This window comes from Melanaphis sacchari, unplaced genomic scaffold (genome assembly GCF_002803265.2).
Source record: "Melanaphis sacchari strain LSU unplaced genomic scaffold, SCAv2.0 Contig133_pilon_pilon, whole genome shotgun sequence".
Classification (NCBI taxonomy): Eukaryota; Metazoa; Arthropoda; class Insecta; order Hemiptera; family Aphididae; genus Melanaphis; species Melanaphis sacchari.
Genome location: NW_020270553.1, coordinates 184,798 through 210,164, shown reverse-complemented (window position 1 = coordinate 210,164; position 25,367 = coordinate 184,798).

Here is a 25,367-nt window from a genome sequence, read left to right as displayed (position 1 = left end):
AACGATAATTCACGTTTAACTAGTTGGGACAGGATCTATGTAGGTATACGACGTAGTGGTTGGACTGTATGGAGGTGTATGTTATACACATTACATTCATATAAATTGTATACATCGACGAGATCTTGTACAGGCGCCATATTTCTACACTGGATTCAAATACTGTGTACAATAAGTCTCCATTCAATACGTATAACGTACGTCACTGCACCTGCCCCGCGAGTTTAAATCTTTCTAGATGCTGATGCCGAACTCGAAATCTACGATATTTCGTACATTTTTTTATTTTTTGAAATTATCTCCGGACACATATTATATGTAAAACGTGAATACAAGCGCTGGCGTATTGTGAATAAGACCGCGGAACTATAAATATGCGATCGTCATTAAAACGGTCGTAACACCATAATATGTCGTACAGATTTTTGTTTTCTGCCGGCATTCCACGGCGTTCATATATTATATACCTAGGTACTGTGCAGATCAAACGGCGAATCGCATATACATCACGCGTACCTTAGAGTAAATAACCGTGCGAGTCCGCGGAAAGATGCGATGACGCGGTAGGAGCAAATGCGCTGCTCAACTCTCCGCCCGCCGAAGCGACCTCCGTAATGTCGTATACGCGTCGAAGTCTCGTACGGCCGAGATAGATTTAGGAAATTTCTGTTTGTTATTCTACGCACGCGATCGAAATAAGTCGGGCGAGTCGTATTGTTCGCCGTGCTTGCATACAATATACCACTAATTTTTCGACTAGGAGGTACCTACATAATAATATTATACATATTTCATTATGTATACAGTCGACGTCTATGTAATGTACTGACCCTCGACACACGCACACTAACCGTAAGTCCGCGAGACACTCGGCACTCTCTACGCCTTATTACACGCATGTACGGCAGCAATAACGCTCCGATACGTGTTCGTAGACATGATGTACAAGCATCGAAACACATCGTCCGTATGATCGCGCCCGTTCTCAATACTTCCGCAGGGTAACGGGGTTTTAGAGCGTCACAAATATCGAAGTGACGGGGTAAATACGCGACAGGCGCACAGACGTGGAGGTATCGAATAGCTATATATCGTCGAGACGGAATCGTCCAACAGATTTTGTACTTTTCACTGCGCATTATTATGTATATTATATTCTTGTTGTCGTCTATAGTAAAACAAGTACCTATGACAATGCGGTGTGCATACTTGTCGTCGCGTATTGCGTACAAATAGTACGGTAAACGAACTTTTTACTGCATAGATTGCACCGCGATGTCAACAATGAACTTCGCGACGGGGGTTATATTTATATACTTATATGTACGGCGACCTCGCGCAAAAAAAAAAAATTCCTCAGGTTTTTATTTTCTTGTCGATTTCAGCTAGCTTATCAATAATTCGTTTGCACGTCTTCCGGAACGGTGAACATTACAACGGCCAGTCGTATAATAATGTGCACGCGCTACTTCCTGTGTATACATACGCATATAGTATATTACGTGACAGAGTGTAAGGTCGTATTTCTTGCGAAATCGATATTGATCACCGTCTCGTCGAATGACCGTGTGGGTGAAAATCTGAGATTTTTCAAAAAAACTGGTTTCGGAAAACCGTACAGCAATGCGAACACGTCATTTGGTCCTATTATGCGAAACGCGTCTATAAGCATATTATAATAATATAATACATGCGATTTGTGTCGAGACCAATGAAATGTTGGCTAATCAATTTACACGCCACGCGCAATCAGTTAATACATGCGTTATGTATTTTTTGCACAATAGACGCACACACTATAATATCATAATGTGTTACATCGATAAGCGACACAAATGTAAACTGCGAACGTTAACGTTTCGGGCGTGAACAATATAATACTATTATAATAAAGACAGTTCTGAAAAACGTGGAGAACGAGAGAGAGGATAAAAAATATATAACAATATTTTTTTTCCTATATCGTATTATTTACTCGGTCGTTTTTTCGTTTATTTTTTTCATTTCATCGCAGTGAACTCGTAATTTCGAAACGTTCTCATGTGCATATAGCACGGAGTGCCGCGTATTTCTTCTATATGTATATTATGTACATATTGTACACAGGCGTACGGGCGGTAATGCTGATATATAACCGCTACGGATCGCGGGCTACGAATTATATCGATAATGAAGTACCGCGGGAAACACGATATACACCGACGACATCCGATACTATATATATTCTTGTATATATTATATACCTATCATATTATTGACGAACGTTTTAGAAATGGAACAATACAATGGTATGGCAACGGGTGCTTTTTTCGTAAAAACCGTAATAAGGCGAGATACTGCGGGACAAAGGTGCGTGCATCGTATATGATTATTGTAGGTACGTGCATCTCTTGTAAGTGGTGCGATGTAATGATCGATAGACAGAGCAATCCGACACCAACAGCATTATTACGAAACTATATGATACGTGTAGAGGTAAGTAGGTATGCGACGTGTGTAGGTTTGACGAAAGAATGCTTTGCCGTGAGGTATAAATGTATAATATATTATACCCAACGTGCATATATAGCTAGGTAGGTGTATCAGTTCGTGTCTATAAAAAATATGTTTATCGGAAGCAAAATTCGACGCAGATCCATAAACGACAAAATAATGACGATAACAACGGTATTACAATAAAATTGTTTATTTTATTTTTATCGTGTATATTCTGTAGACGAGGGCTGCAGGGTGCCGGTTGAAGTGCAGTATTGGCGTTTATGGTATGTACAACGTATTATACACGTCGTGCAAGTTGGGTCGAAATGAATTTTCGCGATTCAGAGTGCAGTTTTGGACGGACACCCGTCCGTATAATGTACGTATTATGCATATATTTATACGCGTACAGGTGCCTATAATATTATATAGTAGATACGTACGTATTACACGCGCGCTCATTCGTAAAATAATGGCAATATAACCATACGATTGTACTTTGCAAACGCGTAGCGCGTTTTACTTTGATATTATTAAATCGTGTGTACATTCATATGTATATATGTATGAACGCTCGCGGTATGTTCTACTATTATAATACACGGCCGGTGGTTGCAGGTTTATCTAGAGGTCAACGAGTCGACCATATGTTATGCGATGATGATAGTGATTATGATGATGATGATGATGATAATGAATCATGGATAATACTTTATTGTTATTATTATTATTATTATTATTATACAGAGGTTTAAGTATATATGTCCGCACGTATATTTATATACATAGGTACATAATATGTGTGTAATGTATAATCAACTCGGGTGATAACGTGTACCCAAATAGATACGAAATAGTACATACCGAGTTGACCGTATAGATAAATACTGGTAAGTATCTAATAAATATATTCCTCGTAACAATTATTATCTCTTTATTACGTGAGCTTTTTTAGTCCTGAATGTGTGTCATCGTTTGTCTCGACCTTTGCATAACACACGCACATATTATATTATACCTATTTACAGCGGATGTATACAGGTACATGGGAATTTTTTTTATAATTTTGTGTGTGTGTGTGACTCCACCGCAAGCTCCGCCAGCCGTCAGACTTTATTTTTATCGAATATTAGATAATTCCATGATTACACAACGTCGATAACATTTTAATGATGCATTATATTAATGTATAGGGTATATACCTGTACACAATATTTGTTTATTGAAAACACTTCCTTTTCTGCGGACAGCGCACTCCGGCATATAAGTCAATAACAGCGATATGATATCGTGTGCATCGACCTACATCGTTACCAACACGCGTACAACACGACTTTGGTCCTGGTCCGTATCCGACCTACGCGCGGCGCGTTCAGACCGGGAAAACGAGATCGGTCAACACTCGACAGTATACTTGTAGACCCTGGCATGGCCACACACAAGCGTAAAGCCGAGGCGACATGGTAAAATATCATCCCTGAGAGTGTTGGATTCGAGGCAGGTAATAACAGCGACGCCATCGGTTATAATATTATTGCAGCCATCTTCGTCGGATTATGTCAATATTATGTTCGTACGATATGGTTACCTATATCTTACGTTATGTTATACAGCTCGACAGAACAGTCCGTCAGTGTGTGCTGCAGTAGCGTATATACTCGTATATATATATATATATATATATATATATCATGCGCGACGTAAGTTCGCCCGAGACGGAGATATTATGGTGTCCGGCTTAATGCGTTCGCATGTACAAAACAACGACGGTTTATTGGATATTAATTATTATTGTTGTTGTTTTGTACGTCAACGGGGACCCGCGGTGGCAACGGTCCCGGCGTCGGCGTATAGGGATCGTCGGCGTGTCGCAAGCATTATGTAATAATAATAATAATAATAATTAGTAATTTCTACTACGATGTGTGCGCACGCGTATTATTATTAATATTATTATTATTATCGTCGTCGTATCGGTTCGTTTATCGATGCGATAATAACAATAAAAACAACGATGAAAGGAAACTGGCTCGTCATTAAGAACAATGACAGATCACGATCGCCACGCACTATTATAATAATATTATTTATGTATAATAACGTCATATTGTGTACTGGCGCGCCGCAGCCGCTGCCGCTCCGGCGGACGCGCACCGCGGATAGCCGCGAAGATGCGGGGAGCGAAACGTTTCGGTTAATTATCGATGTACAAACGATTCCGCCGAGGAGATGTAGGCCCGCAGAGGGTCCGTTTTTTTTTTTTAATTCGATGGTTAACGAATCGAATGCACAATAATGTGCGGTGTGCGCGTTATGGCGTAGAGGAGAGCTGCCCGCGATGGCGGTCGAAACGCCGCGACTATAGACGATAAAACAAAAACCGTTCGAAAAATAACACTATATTCGATAACGACATTTTATTACTGCAATATTTGTCATAAACGTATGTGACGCGATGCACGGACGTCTGTCAGGTGCGATACATATATTATTCGTTTTTGTATATAAGTTATACCGTTATGTGATTTACGCGTCCCCATACCTATATATTACGAGAAACAAGCGTGTAGGCGTGAATGTGTAATAGTGAATGACTCGTTAAAAAAGCAAAACATAATTTCGTCCGTTCCACAGATCAACAATAATAAAACGCGTTCGACGTAGGCACAGCTTGACGTGCAGTTATTTTATTTTTTGTTTTCTATATCGTTTCCCCGAACTTTCCGCGATGTAGGTTCCACTTGCTGTTAAGTTGGGTAATAAATTATTATAAAGAGAGCGGAAATCGTAGGCCGCGCGCAGCGTTGAAAATAATGCAACGTTTTCTTAGTAAATATGATAATTATAATATATTATTGCAATGATCCGTTTATAACATACGCGTACGTAATAAACTGCAGTTGCAGTGCACATGACGCGATAAAGAAACTCGAGCAGTGTTGTCTGTTCGGATATACGCTGCACCCGGAACACGTTGGACGCGGAAGGTTATCGAGACGACTGCAAGTTTTCCTGCACTCCAGTGACTGGTTCATAATATATTACGATGTGCATCTCGAGTAGAGGTATTTATAGACACCCGCAACCGCAGGCTCCCGTCGCAGGACACGCTGCAGCGGCAGCACGTTCTCGTGTTGTAATTTGTAAGCTCGGCGAGCCGAAAACTTACGAATAACTCTATATTCTACCCGACAGCATCAAACACACCATCGTGATCCGGACGACTCCGCTTTTTACATTAAATCGTAAACATTCTACCTGCAACCTAACCTAAACCGTGTGCACACGTCTTGCACGCTGTCGGCCGCGACGACAATATTATTATGAATGATTGTTGGTTTTTTTTTTCCGACACAGCAAACACTCGATTAACTCTGGCTGCACCTGTGTGTATATATACACCTGCAGTGCAATTTACACACTCCGGTCCAAATACGTCGACAGACATTAATTGTATAATACGGACGAATTGGATTATATAAATTGCTTCCGCGCGTATATGTAGGTTCGAAATGCTGTGCCTACAGCTACAACGCACAACCTTCGAGAGGAAATTAATTCGGCTCGTGGGCAAGTTCGATTTATCATTTTTATTTTATTTATTTATTTATTTTTTTTTTTTTTTTGACACTGTGATTTTTTGACTGTTTTCGTTTTACATACAATATTATTGATTATAAATAATAATAATAATAATAATAATAGTATCGGAGCGGCACGTGCCGAAAAGTTGACGATTTCCCTTATTTTTATTGATAACTATTTCGACATCGATGAGACACGTGCAATCTTCCCCCGTCGTCGATGATGATGAATCCGAATAATATATTAATATATACATCATTATGCTATTATATCGTTTGTCTTGTGTGCACAATGACTACTCAAGCGTATATAATGTACACAATAAAATCGTCCGTTTGTTTTATTTTAATTTTTTTTTCATAAAATTACCACTTTTAGGTTCTACAAAACATATACAGAATATTATATTAATAAATAACATCATACAAATTTACGTTTATGTTATTGATTGTGTCTCGGTTCTAATTTATACTAGTTTTCAAATGTAAAAGAAAAAAAGAATCGATATTTTCTATTTCAAAGAAAGCTTATGAAACATATTGTTTATGTTTTTGGTATTATTTTATAATTTAAGTATCTTAGGTTAGGTTAGATATCTAAAATCTTAAATTAAACCAAAAATATATCGTTGTTTACTATGCAATATTACTGTATTAGCTGTAAAGTAATAATGAGAAAAGTATAATGTAATCAGTAGTATGATACTCGGCGTCACCCAAAATCGGTTAGAGTCAGAAAATCAAGATATCTGTATCCAGCCCAAAAACATATTATGTACTTATATTGAAAACAAGCTCGAAAAATGGCATTGGCGCGAGTTATCTTCTGCGTCTATAAACAACGCTTTCATTATCATAATGGGTAGAAATTAATCGACGGCCGTCCACGTTGTCGTGCAGTCGACCGACTACATCGATCATGGCCTGTCGTTGTAGCTTTTCTTCAGTTGACGTAGCAGCAGCGTGTCAAGTCTTGTCTCGTCTGCCAGGCAAGGACAAACTGTTACAGCGTGTAATCACTATAGTCAGTATGTATACTAATCACATAGCTAACTTATATGAGTTTATGATGCATAAATTTGCATAGTTTAAAAATTATTCAACAGTTATAAATGAGTAATATTCTGTAAATATATATATATATATATATATATATAGGCTTATTTGTTTCTAATTCTGTTAGTTATCACAGTTTATAATACTAAGATTTAAAAATGAGCTATACACACACACACACACAAACACACATAAATATTTATAGAACTGTCGACATAAAGAAACTATGCAACGAGAATTGATTTGTTAAAACTTTTTATGAACGCTTAATGTTTGAAGAGTAGTTTTATTACGCTTCATACATAGGTGTACATACACTATATAGCATAGATTCTATTTTTAAGACGTGTTTTAATGCGTAGGAGTATTCAAATCATTGCAGAGCCCAACAATTTATCGATAATCGTTTGTCTGATTTTTACAAATTACTGAAACCGCGAAAAGCATTTATATATTACTCACGTGTACACCTATCTAAACCTGTCGCCACATCGATATTCAACGCCTACGACATCTAGTCTGTCAATACAATTATAAATAAATGTGCAAGTATATATACATATATATATCACAACCCCGATAACCACAGCCAAAAACGTAAAACGTTTTAACGCGTTCTAGAAGATAAGTATATATTATATATATATATATATATATTATGTATATAGCAACCATATAGCTGTAGCACATTATCATAATTGCGTTTATCAATTAACAGCGTCGGTAAAATGAAAAAGAAATGAAATAACCCTCGAAACGCAATAAAATTTCTTGAAAAAAAAATATGATAATAAAATCTTGTTTTGGTGTACAATATATATATATATATATATATACATATATATTTAATGAGTTTTCTCTTGATTTACGATGGACGTTTGTAATAGTATCGAACACCGTCTATATATACACACACGCGTAAGTCAAATAATAAAACTCAACGCCTTGCCTAATTGTTGATGAGATTTATTTTTATGAACACGACTATTATATCATGACATTTGTCAAAACACCATGTATGTATATAAGTATGTTATAATTTCTGAACTTACACACGAACCGCATAGTTATATTGTGCGTATTATGTAGTATGTACAGTCAAAGTTTAATAATAATGTACACACATAATATTATAAACTTGATTTTTCACTTTTTGTGTACAATCCCTCTGAATCGTTTTTTTGGCCAATGTTTCGAGTGGCGCTTATAGTGCGAATACATCCATAAATACGAATTCGGTCGAGAAAACCTTCACCTAAAAAACAATATTATGCCAGAACGTTGGAATCGTACCATCACCTACGAAAATGGTCGATGGTGTGTTTGTGCCAAATTTAAAGTCGTCCTTTCGTCTTGCCTCACATATATACCTGGAGAGTGGAGAACGAATGGTTTTTTGTAAATGTTAAAACTATCATGTTACAAGAATAACGGAAGTGCTAAGTTTAGATTTTTTCTTAAAGACAGACATCGCGCATAAGTAGACTGTAATCTATTTGATATTCAAGAAAAAAAAAAAATGTCTACAAGATTTAATTAATTTTATTATGTTCAAAACACGTGTTTACAGTTTTAAAATCGTATATGATACTGAAAACGTAAATGCTATTAATTAATCGTCGGTCTACGCATAAGATTGTGAATCATTTAAGAGTCGCGTTCAATATAAATATAATATTTAATACATATATTATCGAAATGTATATAGGCATTCAAGGAAAACAGCTACCGACGACTACAATAATTATTAATAGTATGTACATATTATAATATCGTAACTGCCTATAAAGTCTTCATATTATTATATTTATATAAATGTATATAAAAAATACTGTATATACGTATAGTATACATAATGGTAAGCTAATGTGCGGGTTTTATTTGATGCGGTTTACACGACTTAATACAGGTAGGTAGTACCTAGGTACGTCGTTACATTATGTGCTCTTTGAGTTACATACTATATAATATTATATTATCACGAGCAACTGCGCATGTATCGGACAGCAATAAAACATAATATTATATTGTGTATTATACGTACCTATGGGCTCGGAATTTAGTATTATTTTCCGCTTGTACGATATAAATATAGGTGTACACGTGCAAGTGCGTATCTACGTACGTAATGTAATACAGGAAGGGAAATTATTCTTGCAGCAGATATATTGGACTGTAAGAGAACACAATAATATAATATCATGTACGGTACAGCAGTCGAGTCTTCAACTGCGAGTGCGCCGTATAATGTACGGGTAACGGGCGAGGACCATACGACACGCGCTTTATCTCGAGGTTTTTTTTTTTTTTTTCTATTAATTCCTTTGTTTTGATCGGCGTAACGCATGTGTACACAAAACGTGAGGTGTATTGATATTTTTTCTCCCATTCCCGTGCACCGTCGCCGTCGCAGCAAACGGGTCCGAGTGCACGGGGCAAAAACGCGCCGCACCGCATACGCGCGCACACACGGCGTAGTATTCCCATGAAAACGTCGTCAGCGCAGTAGCAGCCGGTGCGTGCATTTTACGAATTTAATTAATGATTACTCACGGCTAATAATAATAGTACTGTTTCTCTCTCTCTCTCTCTCTGTTCGAACGCGTGATGAGACCCCGTGATACGGGCGCCGGAGTGTATAACCGACCGACCGACCGACCGACCAGTCACCGCGATGTTTGAAACCATAAAAAAAGGCACACGGCGGTCTGCGGGCACGTCCGAGATGCGAATCAGCCGACAGTACACGTACATAATCATATAACGTGCCACGTGGGGTAGGTTTGTATACCTATAACGTGTATATATAGAATATTATCTTCCTCCGGCCTCGCGTTCGGTGGGTCGTCTGAAAACGATTCCATTAGACGGACACGACGAGATCGAATCTCCAAGAATATACCTAATATACACAATGTACGTACGCGGTATACCATAGGTACACACACACACAACACGAGCGACAGTGTGTAATAATATTCTCGACTCAATTATGAGCGTCGTACACTGGCACACAATATTTATACTATACTATATTTGACCGGGATCCAATAATAACAAACGGATCGAAGGTAGAGAGGTACCTTTTTTTATTTTTTTTTTATTATGCGTTTTTCGTGTGATCGCCGACAGAAAAATAATAATAATTCTTATTACTATTATTATACTTGTGTATACAACACGTCTTTATCCTTAAACGCGTTTAAGACCTTTTTACCATGTACTGCAGACATACTTCATCAACTCTACATAGTTGAGCTGCTTATATACCCTCAGCCGTCCTCAACACCATCACACAATATCGATGTGCGTGTGTGTGTGTATTATATAATAATATTATAACGTTTTTGAACTTTTAATATTCAATCCGCCGTGGAATTTCATTCGGGCACTCGCCGTCACTGTCATGATATACGTCAATATTTAAGCCTGGTCCATGTTATAATATATATTTAGATCATGAACCCACACACGGTTGTTTTATTTACGTGTCGTATGTGTACGAGGAAAACTGCTACAACTACGTGTTAACAATCGGACCATTATTACAACAAACTCTGTTTCACCGCTGAACCGAACACAAAACACCGTTCGCGTGTAATTCGTTTAGAACACACAAGTGTATTATTATAATAATTACGATATAGTTAAACAATCGTTTCCATTTTAAGAAGGCATTACGTCGAGCACGTACCTGTGTCTACACATAATGCAGGTAACTATATTGTAACGCGGCGATTTTGGTTTCCGGATCGAAGAGTTTCATGTGTGTACGATATTATTATGTAGTGCGACGGTCGTTTAGTGCGAGCTGGAAGTTCACGGAGACCAATAAAAGGAAACGCTATTTGTTCGTTTTTGTTCCGAGTCGTTCATCGTCGTGTTAAACATTATAATATAATATCATTTTGTTGAATTATACGCGCAATAAATATTATTACTATATTTTCAACTGTAATGGGTCTCTGGTCATAGGCAACGGATCTGTGTGCGGTCAACCGAATCGAATGTATCGAACGTTTTCCCGAAAACGTAGTAAACAAAATTTCTCGTTTGTCTGCGGGGACAACGCACGCCATTGGGGAGGGTAAGGGGCGTTTATTACCGTCAAGTTCATAACATAATAATGCGATGTATATTATTATGGACTTCCTTCCGACCGTCATAATATTATCATGTACGCAGGTACGCTTTTTTCAGTGTTTATTTTTCTAATTTTGTCTTCCTCAATCAACGAATTATTTGTACTACGAAAAACTCGGTATGATAATAATTATAGTAATGATAATAATGATACTGTGCATATTTAATAACGTGGTTAAACAATAGGTGCATACGACGGAGAGGAAAAAAAAAGTTTGACAATAATAATTCTGTGCAGTCGGTCTAATAGTACACTTCGTACAAATGTTTTGGCTTCATTATTTTAATGCGGTTCTTTTTTCTTTACACGAACATCTCGGAGTCGTCGTCGCCCGTTACATACGCGCGTACAACAATGCACTAATTGTACAGTACAATCGTTATGAAGATGGTACATAATTTGACGTGTCCATATATGTATGGATTACATAGGTACATTTATTTTATATTGCTATGAGCATACGAAGTCTTCGGGAAGGAATGAAGCCCGTTATAGCCGTTCTAGATTTACACTACTCGTACATACCTATACCCTTATATTACGGCTTCGTTTGAATTCACCAATGCAGGCGAAACGTCGTTAAGAAAACGTCAACTATCGGAGGTCCAGTGACAGTGATTAAAATTAATCGATATCGAGATTGCAGTATAAATATTAGTATATTATGATGACGGCGTGTCGGTGCAGTAGTGTATAATATAGGAGGCGTTATTTACAATGTTTTTTCGACGAAAACGATGTTACACGCGGAAGATAGCGTCTCGGACGACTGTATAATATACAACTCGCACACAAAAACCGAAATAATAATATGCGTTTATTGCGTGTTGAGGACAAAACGAATCAAACGTATGAACATTTTTCGGTTGAACTATGTACGAGATTACAAAACTGTTATTACTCGATAATGTTGTTTGAACAGAAACAAGTGATGGTGCAGCGCGGTCATTATAATATTATCAAAATAAATAGTAATAGAAGTCTGACTAAAACGATGCGTGATTTATCTGCATAATATTATACACATGTCATAGTGTCGCGTACTCACGATGATATAATGCAATATTACAATGTGACACCAGTAATTGGATTATACCGATAAAACGTCGGTCGGTAATGACTAAACCATAAATACCATAATAAGTGAACGAAATATATTCTCAATCACGCCAAACAAACACTGTATATTATAATATATTATAATATTTGCGACTCGATAACAAGCCGCGGCGATGACACCGTGTTCGTCGCAACTCGTACACAATAATAATAATAATATGTATAATACATCACGACACTGCATAATGTACATAATCTTATATTAATTTAGATTTACACACTAGGTTTGTATGCAAAAGTGGTACTTGACGTACACATGCAGACGTAGGTATGCCAGCGTTTACTGTACCTAAGTATTGTTGATGATTTTCCCGGCGCGATTTGAATACGCATTTTTTAAATATTATTATCGTTACGCGTTAATATTATGATATTAAATTCAACGTAAAATATCGAGGATGAGTCGGCTCTATGTATTACCTATATATACATTCATTACCTATATTGAATTATCGACAACGTGCATACCTAATCAAACATATTGAGAGTGGGTACTTATCCCAAATTATAATGATACGAGTTTCATAACGAGATGACTCAGTGTTGTAAAGACACAAAGAATACTTATGTATTTAAAATACTTTTCAGTTAATATGTAAAACAGAAAAACATATATTTTAACTTGTATAATATTTTATTTTTTTTTTAAATTCTATATATAGTCTACTATGTCGTTAGTTCTGAGTGTTCATCCGTCATCTGTGCATACCTATAAAATAATAATATTGATATCTATAGTGATTTCTTGGAATAACATAATATGTAACTTAGACGTTAGAATTTTAAATTTCGTTTGAGAAAAGCCATTACCAAGAATATAAAATAAAATTAACTGCCTACCAGAAAATAAAAATAAAATATTCAAAAACAACAATATCGAAAAATATATTCAACACGCCGAACACCGAAACAAACGCAAACTGCAAACACGAGTTATTTAAATTTACAAATAATCGTCTTTCGCTCAATTATATAACGGGGGAGGAATCCGATATTTTATTACGTCAAGAGATTTCTACGACATCATAATGCGATTATTATCTCGGGACATAAACTTTCAATGACTCCAAGATGCAATTCTATTATTACATTATATTTATCGCGACTCGACCGCATTATACAGTCGGTAGTCTTATACTTGTATAATATTATACGATATGACACGAAACGATACATTATTATCACGTCCTCGATCCTCGTTCAGCCGTAGTGGTGTTAAAATAATAAACGCGAGGTTCTTATTATTATTTATTAAATCGTTCAAGCGCACCGCGGCGCGTATATACGACACGCGTTAGATATTTTGCTGCTGGCCGACACGCGTAATATTATAATGATAACGATAAATAATAATAATATATAATATATAATATATACCTCCTACATACACGTCTTATACGGACCTGCCTCGGCGAGTTGCGGGGGACGAGGAGTGAGACGAGGAGCGTATATAGTGTTATAATATATATTATATTATACACTTCGCGTTGTAGGAGACGTACGCGGAATAAGTATTTATATATTATACAGAGCGATTCATCGAGTAAAGGCATAGGGTTATTTAAAAAGTCTGATTATTGGAATTTGTAAGTATACTTGAATACCTCGAATTTTCAAATTCCTAAGATACCAACTTCTGTTTTTCGAATGATCACCACTTTTTAAGACAGAAAATTATTTAGTGCATATTTTTTCTAAACATTTTGACGCATCAGAATCAAAGCTTTTTAATTATTCAACTTTGTTTGTGAAGTGAAGATACGAGAATTGTGGTAATTTAAACATTTTAGTGATTGATATTATTCTATAGGTATTTATAAATTATAAAAATGATCCAAGTGGAATAAATACTAGATATGATATTCTTTTTTTTTTGTATTTTTTTTGTATTTTTATAAGACCATTTTAATATGTTTAAAAATTTAAGCATTTTAATAACCGAAAATAATTCGTTTGAATTTTGAATTAGGTAAGTACATCAACAGATTAAAATATATATATTTATATATATTCGCAAAATAATATCACATATTATATAATACAAAAGGAAGATCTTATTTTAGGAACAGACGTTTTCATCGCTACGGCGTATATTCCTTATAAGTAGTAAAGAAAATCTCAAAGCCTTTAAGTTTATTTAAACGTTCTGTTAATCAGAATATGAATGAATTCATCATGAACTGAAAAATCTGGGGTAAGCATGCTTAGTGGATCATCCTGTATATACAAACAAATACATATGCCGGACGTGTGCACAGTACGCAATTTCCGGTGCACCTAGAAAAAAAATATTATTATTTTTTTTTTTTTTGAAGATTTGCGAATTTCTTTTTATCGTTAATTTATTGTACGCGAGTTTCACTCTATCTCTCATTCTCTCATTCTCTATTTGCCCCCACACACACGCACACGCAAACACACGCATCACACACAAGGCCTGAGCCCACGCAACACAGTTCGACACCCGAACGGCATAATATTATCATTACGAATTCATATAATGTATACCTCAGGTATAATAATAATAATATAATATGCCTTGGCTACGACAACGAGGTTCTTGTGTGTGAGTGTTCATAATACTGCACCGCGTATATTTCGAATTACGCGCACGAGACGAAAGTTATGCAACCGGCGCGGCGCGTGGGTCGCGGCGGCATATCCCTTGTACGGCGTACACTCAGCACTACAGGATATTGGATACACACGCAAACATATGGTCGGCATTTCGTATTATACATAATAATCATAAAAATAATAGTAATAGTATTATTAGCGGCAATAATAACGCACGCGTGTGTGATGTATATTATATATTGCGTCAATATAAATATATATATATTATGAGTGTGTGTGTAATATTCAGAAAATGAGAGCATGAACCCCCCCGAAAAAAACTATACAGAATAACCGTAGCGGCAATAAGGCGTGTACGAGGCGGCGACGAAGGCGTATTATCATCGTATCATTATATTTATAAATACATATTATCATATTGTTGTTTTAGTCGTTTTAAATTTTTAATATCGTAACAATAATATTATTATACACTGTGCGCGCACCCGCAGCCATCCGCGATCGCAGTCGACAACAATATATAATTTACGTATCATGACGTCTGTGTACGGATCGCATACGGTGCTCGAAGTCACTGCATGACGCGAAGACGTTTGCTTCGTGTTTACACGCGATTTTCTTCCACCGGTGTCTTGTAGACGACAACCGGCGATAAACTCTTTATAGGCACACATACATCGCGTGTGCCCGCTGTACCGTTCCGAAGGTTTGATTTTAATTACGTTGTCGGCGGCCAGGTAGGAGGCGACGACGGGGCAATCGGTGCGTACGATATACATAATATATATATATATATATATATATTCTTAATGTAGGTATTTACGCGCTTTATTACGATACGGGCGCTACCGTGCAGCATACACCTACGCGTAACACTAAATCACGAGAGAACGGTATCGGAACGAAAATTGTGATTAAAATGCCACGTATAGGTAGGTGTATTATGATGAGCTAAGTCCGGATCTTGCGGGCGGAAGTACCGTTTCCCGCGCGATGGCACGATTCTTCGGTGGCGACGTCGCACAGATACTACGCGTTTGCTGCGACCAAATTTCGGACCGTCGCGGGGGCAGACGAGCGGTCAGGTTAGGTTAGATCAAAGAAAAGCCGCTCAGACCGGTGCCGCCCGGGCAACGTGACTCCGTCTGGGCCCGGTCTATTAGTAATATTATACGCGTCTAATTTGAAGGGAAAAAAATGTGCCGCACAGTAGTCGTTCTCCGTTTTTTGGACGATCGTCATTATACCTATACACTATATATTGTGACCGTATTACGTATTACATTGTTTGCGTAAGGTTTTCGGTGAACTGCGGGACGAATCGCGACGACGGCAAACCGTTGAAAAGCGTTTTAGAGAGAGCACGCGTCCTCGCAGACGAGGATTCAAAGTTGCAGCGTGCAAACACTATACATACTTAAGCCTGTAATATACGTCTTTGTCGTTCACGCGCGACTGCAGCCGCGATAATAAGATAATATTATATTACTGTCGTGATAAAATGTGTTTACACTCAAGCGCGAACACGTAACAATAATAATAATTTAATGTATATAGTGTACGTAGTTACCTATTACGTATTACATGTGAACAAATTTGTGAGCGCACGCGCGTCCGAGTTGTTTTTATAAAATGTTTAATGTTTTACGATTTTTTTTTTTTTTAGTGGCGACTCATTATGTTTTAACTGTTTTTGTAAAAATCTAAGGTCTGTATTTTCTATGTTTGTCCGTTCACTGGTCTGGAGACACGGTACACACATACTCTATGTGGAGTTAAACTGACCAACTGGTGCAAGTATATAGGGAACGATCACTCGCAAAGCTCGACATGCGTTCCTACTTCCTATATAATACGTCTTTTATCCACTACCATATTTACTTACTGTAATATTATGGCTCCGATGCCGTGCCCGTGTAATAAAAATTATAAGTGGATTTCGTATAAAAATAATATGTGTTCGTACTAAGAAATAATCATTGACTCAATTCGACGACTGTGCAGTAGATTGGTTCCTATAACATAGTGCGAACGCACCGGTTTTGTTGCATTGTTTATGTTAATGTAAGCAAACGTTATTATTTTTTTTTCTGACACACAAGTGTTATACGATGACCAGAACAACATTCCACCATATGGGGACAAAAATAATAACCCAACCCTATAACTCTGTTTATGATTACTAAATAATAACGCTTCGACATCATATTACATTAAATAAACATTTTACTTCTCCGGGGACGTCGAGCAATGTATACGGAAACCCAAAATGGCCATAACTTCTTGAGAACTGTACACGTGGTCGAAACGCACACACAAAGAAAGAACTATTTGTTTTCGACATCGACAGTTTTTTTTTTTCCCCGAGTAAAATAATTCAAATAATACGAAGAATAAAATACAGTTTGGTCGAACTTTAATCTAAAAATAGTGTTATTAAAAAATAAAGAAACATCGTTCACGATAACGGTAACAAAATCGTACAGGCATGCATATAGTGCGCGCAGAAATCATAATACACGAATGTTGTGCAATTTGAAATTTTGACGAAAAATCATCTCCACGCGTTATTCTAAACATCACGAAGAATTGAAAATTGTGCCCGAGGAAGTTATGGCTGAAGTCAAACCCATGCGGTCAATATTATGTTATTAATCTCCCACAGTGTAATCTCAGGATATTAATTTAACGCGATTCAAGGGAGAGTTCATGAATGAGTTTTGATTTGCTTCGCGCCAGACAAAAACTCATTGTACACAAATAATTACAATAATAATAATAATAATAATAATAACACAATACACGATGGTATGTGTTAGTACTTATATAGACATTTGCGGCGACGATGCGTATGCAGTGCACAGTGGCGGTCATTACGACGTGTCCTCCGACATCAATTTCCGGGGATAAGACATTGTACCCACTATACATTATGTACGTTTTAATCGATCGCATTTTACACGGACACCTTTTTTCTGTACAACATGATATTAAAATATAACACAAAAGAGAACGTGTGTCATTTGACATTTCTCCACATATATGCACGATATTAATTTCAACTTTTCTAATGTCGACCATTGTTATTGCAGTTGTCCCGACTCCCGGAAATCGGTAGACTACACGCCATACTACAATATATTGTGTAATGTTCTCGAAACCCTTACGTCTTACAACGATTTGAGTTGGGTCAGGTTGGGTCACGAATGTGCGACCATAATATAATGTACGAGTACACATTGAAAGCGAACCGTTTTCGGTTTTACAATAATGCACAATGTAATGTATGTCGTGTAAAAAATCTGCTCCGACATCTGCAGTGCACGCGGATTTCCATTAGCAATCGGACGTCTCTATTTTCGATTTCTTCGAAAACAGATTCCCCGGAGATTTGTTCGCCGAACCCTCTCGTCGGTGACTATACCGCTGACGGGTAACGCGTGTGGATATCCTGACAACTGCTGCAGCACGTGTGATCGACGTCCTCGATCGTATAGTACACAATATATTATATTATTATTTAGTGCGTACGCGTCGTATGGTCTTTGTTTTCGTGAACAAACACACACACACACACACACACGCGCGCTCAATGTATTCTAAATAATTATACACATTATACGTACACAAACCCATTATTGTAATAATTATTTACGTTGTATACGTTGGTACTAAACTGACGGTGGCGGCGGCGCGGTTCAACACATGACCCGGCGAGCACGACCGGAAGTCGCGTGTAAACGCGGCGGCACATCCATGACTATATGCCTATATGCCGTGTGGACGGAGCAAGCGATACGTACAGTTCTTCGCTTTTGTCGTTCTCAGCATTTCAATACTATGAGAGAGTAAAAGGGTATCGTTCGAAAAGGCACGATCGCGCGACTTTTAAGGCGGCAGCGGTGGTGGTTCGTTCATCGGTCCCACTCGCCGGAAACCCGACTGTCGATCCACGGACCGTTTCCCGCCGAAAACGATGAAAATACAATAGATCGCGGCGGCGGCCAAATGATTTTGTCGTGATGGGAGGCCATAGAACCGAGTCTTTTAACATAGTGTATTTAATATATTTATTCAGACTATATTCTTCTAATCCCTCGTTCTGTTTGACAGCCCCTGTTAAAAAATTGTATCGAAACTACACATTTATACTTCACCGAGTATAAACTTATATTATTTCACGTGTAACAAAACAATTAATTATTAAGCTACCGAAGCAATTAAACTTTTTTAATTAACTAGGACTGCAGTGTCAATGTATACTGAATAATCAATATAAAATAGTATTTTTTTAAGCAACATTATCATGTTTCGTATCCGTCATTTTTAATATGTTATAATTGTGTATTATGTATTACGTATAATGAGTACCTGGCGTAATTACCTATCACTTACCAATTTTTATTTTTTTCTGTTGACCTCATTGTTTTTTGGTTTTTTTTTTTTTAAAATAATAAAGAAGAAAAACGCTAACTAAGTACTTTGTACATGCCGCACATAAAAAGTAATGTGAACGAGAATATACGCGTGTATGCTGTAAAAATATATATGAATGACCTATCCCATAGTAACAGTAAAACATATTAACAAATGAGATAAACGATTTTTTTTCATAATATATAAATATATATCATAATAATTAATACCTAACGTATATTCGGATCAATGGGTGATCAGAATTTCGTGTTATGAAAATTATGGAGATATCATAAGAATCATATTATATATTATCATTTTTTTTTTATTTATTAAATATTTTTATGATAACCCCGTAATTTTTATAACACGAATTCTAATCACTCCTTGGTATACAGTATTTAATTATAACACCACTGTTGTATAGCTTTTTTTTACATGAATATTCTTAAAAATCGTGGACCGTTACTTATGAATTGGGTGCAATAATCACGAACATATTTCTTACGAACTAATTAATTAATCTTTACCGACCAATAATTGCGTATCAGTGTCTCGAAATATATTATTCGATGACCTTGCAGGATTTGATATCAATACATCTCTTGCAAGATCTTCTTTTGGTTTTAAATTTAACCAGGACAATAAAACTAAATAAAATCTACCACAACGTATATCGAGGTACCTATACTTATATGTATATGTTCGTCGTAAGACGCGCAACGTTCGGTATATACCGACATCCTGTCGATGCATTTTCGTCGATAAAAGCCGAATAAAATAATATCATATTTGCATGATGTAATGTATAAGATAATATTACGATTTGTGTTCTTTTCAACCGCGTATTATCTGAAGACTACAAAGTGCAAGTACAACCGTAAAATAATGAAATAGATATAAATAATACTAACGTACAAACTATAATATCGATAATATACTACAGTTTTTGACATTATGACGTAAATGGTTATGGTTATGGTTATTTCCCATTGGATATAAACTAGCATGTGAGGGTAACCTCGGTGGTAGACTTTCATACTAATTATAATCCGTCCATTTACCTATATAAGGTAGTTAAAAGTTATAATTTAAAACTCGCAATAACACAACTGGCAGCACCCTTTAAAACGCAGTTTCAAAATAATGTGTTCAAAAACGAATGCCGTTTGCTCCGTATACTCTAAAAGAAAAAGCCCGGGTCGACTATTTGGTTAATGTTTTACTGCCGAAAATAATATACCATGGACATGGTTGCTGAACATCTGGCATAGGTCACGTGTCGATGTAAATTGAAACGTCGGGGACACATATTTATACGTCGTAGTTTACAAGTATTTTCGATATACGCGACTTGTTTTTTTTTCTTTCAATATTTGACGTCCGCGTTTTGTTCATTCGTAAAACGTTTTGTGTATAGACGCGTCTAGACCAATTAAATATTATAATAAAGTCGCGATGGCGCCGTTTTACGTCGTATACAGGTATATGATAATAAATAAATAAATAAATAAATATATATATATATAATGTATAATACAATATGCACGTCATAATAATAATAATCGGTTAATTGAACCGTATAATATATAAAAATTAATTTAGATATTAAGTACCTATGGCATTCGTGCGTGTATACATAATGTTTAATAATATATACTTATGCCATAATATTCATAATATTATATGGTTATGAAGTTTATTTACTTAACGGTAAACTAAAAAAAACGAGTAAGAAAAAAAATGACGTATGATGACGAGCGAGTTGTATACAACTAATAATAATTATATATAATAATAATTATAATGCCATATTAATATTATACAATCGTATATATTGATATTATATATATATATATATATGTATGTATGTATTTAATATCATATTATGTGTACACTATATAAATGTATAATATATTATTACGTCGCGCGGTGGACGTTGCGGGAGAGCGCGTTTTGAGCCGAGGAGTCTTCGGACGGAAAATTAAAAACATCTTTTCGCCGTTTTGCCGCGGGTCGGGTCTCATCGTCAACCAGTCGCTTTGCCGTTAAAATAGGACGGGTTCGTTTTGCGTATTATAATGACAAAGCCGAATCGTACCATATAAGTAGGTATAATATTATGTATACACGCACTGCTGCAGGCATCAAAATATGGTACGGGACAACTGTCGTCGCTCGCACAGATATTTGGACGAAAACCAGTTCGAGGGGTACCCATAGTATAACTAATGTGCTATTTCAACGCTATTATGATGTTTTTAATAGACGAAAACCGAGTGCCCAGGCCCGGGGGACCGTGATTTGCGCGCTAAACATCGTTGACCGTATGATTAACGAGACGTGACCGCGCGGCCACGTACAATGTAAGCAGACAAGTATCTTGTTATATTGTTGTGTTCGATGTTGTTTTTTTTTCAACAATCATAATTATCATTACGGCTTTGTACAAGGTATAGAAGTCTCGCAAGACGGAACTAACGAGAGTTTTCAATTTTTCTCGATTTCAAGACTAAACACGACACTATAAGGTATTGTGTTTAAACACGTCAAAAACGCCACACGCGTCTTTAAAACAAACCGACAGCTGTAAATATCACATAAACGTTACGATGTCATTATTATTACCTGTTCTAATATTATTCACAACTGTGCAGGAGTGACACAATATATTATGCGTCCGTATGCGCACGAGTTAATTAATCGCAGTAATCCAACACATTATTTTGCGGTCTTACTACGACGAAAAACATTATACGGTTATTATGTCAAGTAAATTATCATTATTACTATCCGAAATTACAGTCGGACGCGCCAAGTATATCGCGGCCGGCCTCGACTCGCGCACAGTCATAATACGACTGTGTATATAAATATATATTAAATACGATTTTAAAATACCCCAGTGACAGAGCTGCTGCGTGGTGCATATCATTATGATCTGTGTACACATTATAACATTACAATTTTTTACCGTTGAAAACCTCCTTTTCTTTTTTTTACCCGTCGACGACAGATCTTTACATTTTAAAACGTAGTGGCACTTGTACGTAAAAAGAAGAAGACGACAACAACAACAACAACATTAACAATAACAACAGCAGCACATGGATAATCGTAATTCAGAGTCGGGGCGGCGTATGAAGGAGATGATGGCTTTCGTCTGCTGACGGAGTTACTGTGACAGGCCATCTCGGCAACTACGCGATATGTATGTGTATGTATGCGTATGTATGCGACTAATCCCGCACTCCGTAGTCTTCTAATTTAAACCCCGTCACGTGCACAACATCCCCTCACCCCTTCGAATACTGCTGGAGCACTCGTCACCCCCTGTAAGCCACGGTTACTCGGCTCGATTCAAACCCAATTATATTCAATATGATGAGGCGCACGTATATACTCGGTATATACACCTATTAATGGTGTACACATCACACACGGTTTCTCACGAGCACGACACTGCAACAGCTACACTCACCGTTTTAATTTAATTTAATACATTTATATACGTATATGATATTATTATTATTATTTATAATGCAGCGGGAACGGTGCTGCGCGTAAAACCTGTTGGGCAATACAATAATAATAATAATGACAAACGACATAACCCCATCGGTCGGCCGACTATTGTGCGGGTCATGTGCGCCCCGGCCGGCGGACCAATACACGCAATGTGTCCTCGCTGGAAACATTCGACGAAACGCTCAACAACGGTGCACAAGACGTCGTCTCCCGTATTTCATTATTATTACGTTTCATTGAGGTACGCGTGTGTCGAGAATGGTATATTGCAGACGACTTATTATTATTATTATTATTATTATTATGTAAAGCACTAGAGCGTACAACAATTATTGTATTATACCGCTAACCCCGACGACCAATACAGTAGCCACGTAGGAATGACGTCGATCATTATTGTATTTTCGTTTCCAAAGCTACTGAACGTTGTAATATTATAATATATCGTATCATTAAGCGTAATGTACTATCAATAGAGAGAGAGAGTGAGATGAAAAATGGTTCGGACAAAACATTTTTAAAATTTTTTTTTTTCTAAAACTTACGAGATTTATTGAACCGTATACGGCGCACACTATTTCATTACATTATTATATATATATATATATATATATATACGCGTGTCGTACATAATACCCAAGTGTGTGTGAACCGAGTGCCTCCGAATGCGGTTCGTCCTCTCAACAGTAGCGCAACACATATAATATCGTTATTTATTATTATATTATTTTATGGCGTTTACAGGAGTGTAAAATGTGCACGGAATCACGGGTCGAGGGTAATTTACCTCGAAGTCACGGACGCGGCGTGGTTAACAAACGAATTCTACATAAATAATATGTTCGTTTCGTATTATACACATCATATAATACGATATATTATGATCGACGGTGCTGGAGTGCAGTGCAGTGATAGATCGTCGGGGGTCGGAAATCGTCACAGTTTGATGGCCAGATGGCCATGTTTTTGGGTGAAACTTTTAAAAACATAGACTTGCGGGGAAAGACGATGACGATCGCGACTGTACGTACGACGACATCGGTCGCGTTACACATTATGTGGTTCGTGGCGGTAAATTGAGGCCAATTTAAGGGGAGGTGAGGAAGGTTTATTTTTACAGCCGTGCGGTGGTCAGGGGTGCTCAGAAAATAAATAAATATACGACGGAAAGCCGACTGCGTATAATCCCGACCACATGGCGCACCCGCAGAGTAGCGTATTCGTGGATATATATATATATTTGGTATACATTATTATTATGTACGGTACGACACACACATTATAATATATAATATACATGTGTAGCAGCGGCAGTCGTACATAACCCGCCGATGAGATATTTATTGCCCGCGCTGTAAGCCGGCCCCGGCTGCACCCGGCCAGCATGGTTTTTCGAAATTCCAACGACCTACAATATAATATTATATTATTATGTGTAGCTAACGACCATCTGCGCGGCAACGCGTTCGTCCGCCGCCGTAGTTGATTATGACTGCGACGTAGATTCATCTCCGAAGACTGCGGACACTACGCTCGTCTTTCGCGCCTGCACAGCAGTTCCTTCCGACAATCGCACCACTCTTTACAGTATTAACAATAATCATAATCAAAACCGTATAAAAACGAGTATAACTAACGCCTCTCACTGCACCCCTACCGCCTCCTACCGGATGTAACGGTCTCCTGTACCTATTTGTTATTATTGTATTAGTACCTACGTGTGCGCCTATTGTATATGTGTCTCGGTGGCGGTGGGTTGGGCTCGTCACCGTCGTCGTCGTCGTCTTGGGTACAGGTGATAGGGTTAATAGAAAACGGTAATAATAAAAAAAAAATATTTTTAAAAATACCACTTTTTATATATACGCTCGCGCGTGCACACGTACGCCAGTTTTTACGCGTTTCCGACGAGATCAAATCGAATATGTATATACGTATATCACCTACTGTATATTACGTTATATTATGATACAATACGTTAAGTGTTATTATTTTCACGCTTTTAATATGTTACCACGAATTAAAATGTACCTATCTATATAGCCTTGCACAGACCGTTTGAACGTTTCGGCGGATTTACGGTTCAACTGGCTTGCAAGCTGCAGATTTATATTTTATTGTGCGATATTTGTTTTTAGTCAGTGTTGCCGCAAATCCGAAATGGTTTCCTTAACAATGAGATCGCCGAGTTCCGGTGAATATACAACACACATAATAAATTATAATATATTGATCACAGTTTTGGGAAATGTCGCTCGGTGACTCGCACTTTTGTCTGTTGTACAACTGTAGCATATATATTATTGTTTCATCCCTACCGCGGTCCGGTCATGTGCAGAATACGTACGCACTACGTTTTTCATTAGTCATCGTCTATTATAGTTCCGCTGTCTCCGAAGGCTTTTTCCGCAATAACTCATTGCAGTTAAAGCTCGTATTAATAATAATTACAACTCGCTAAAAGT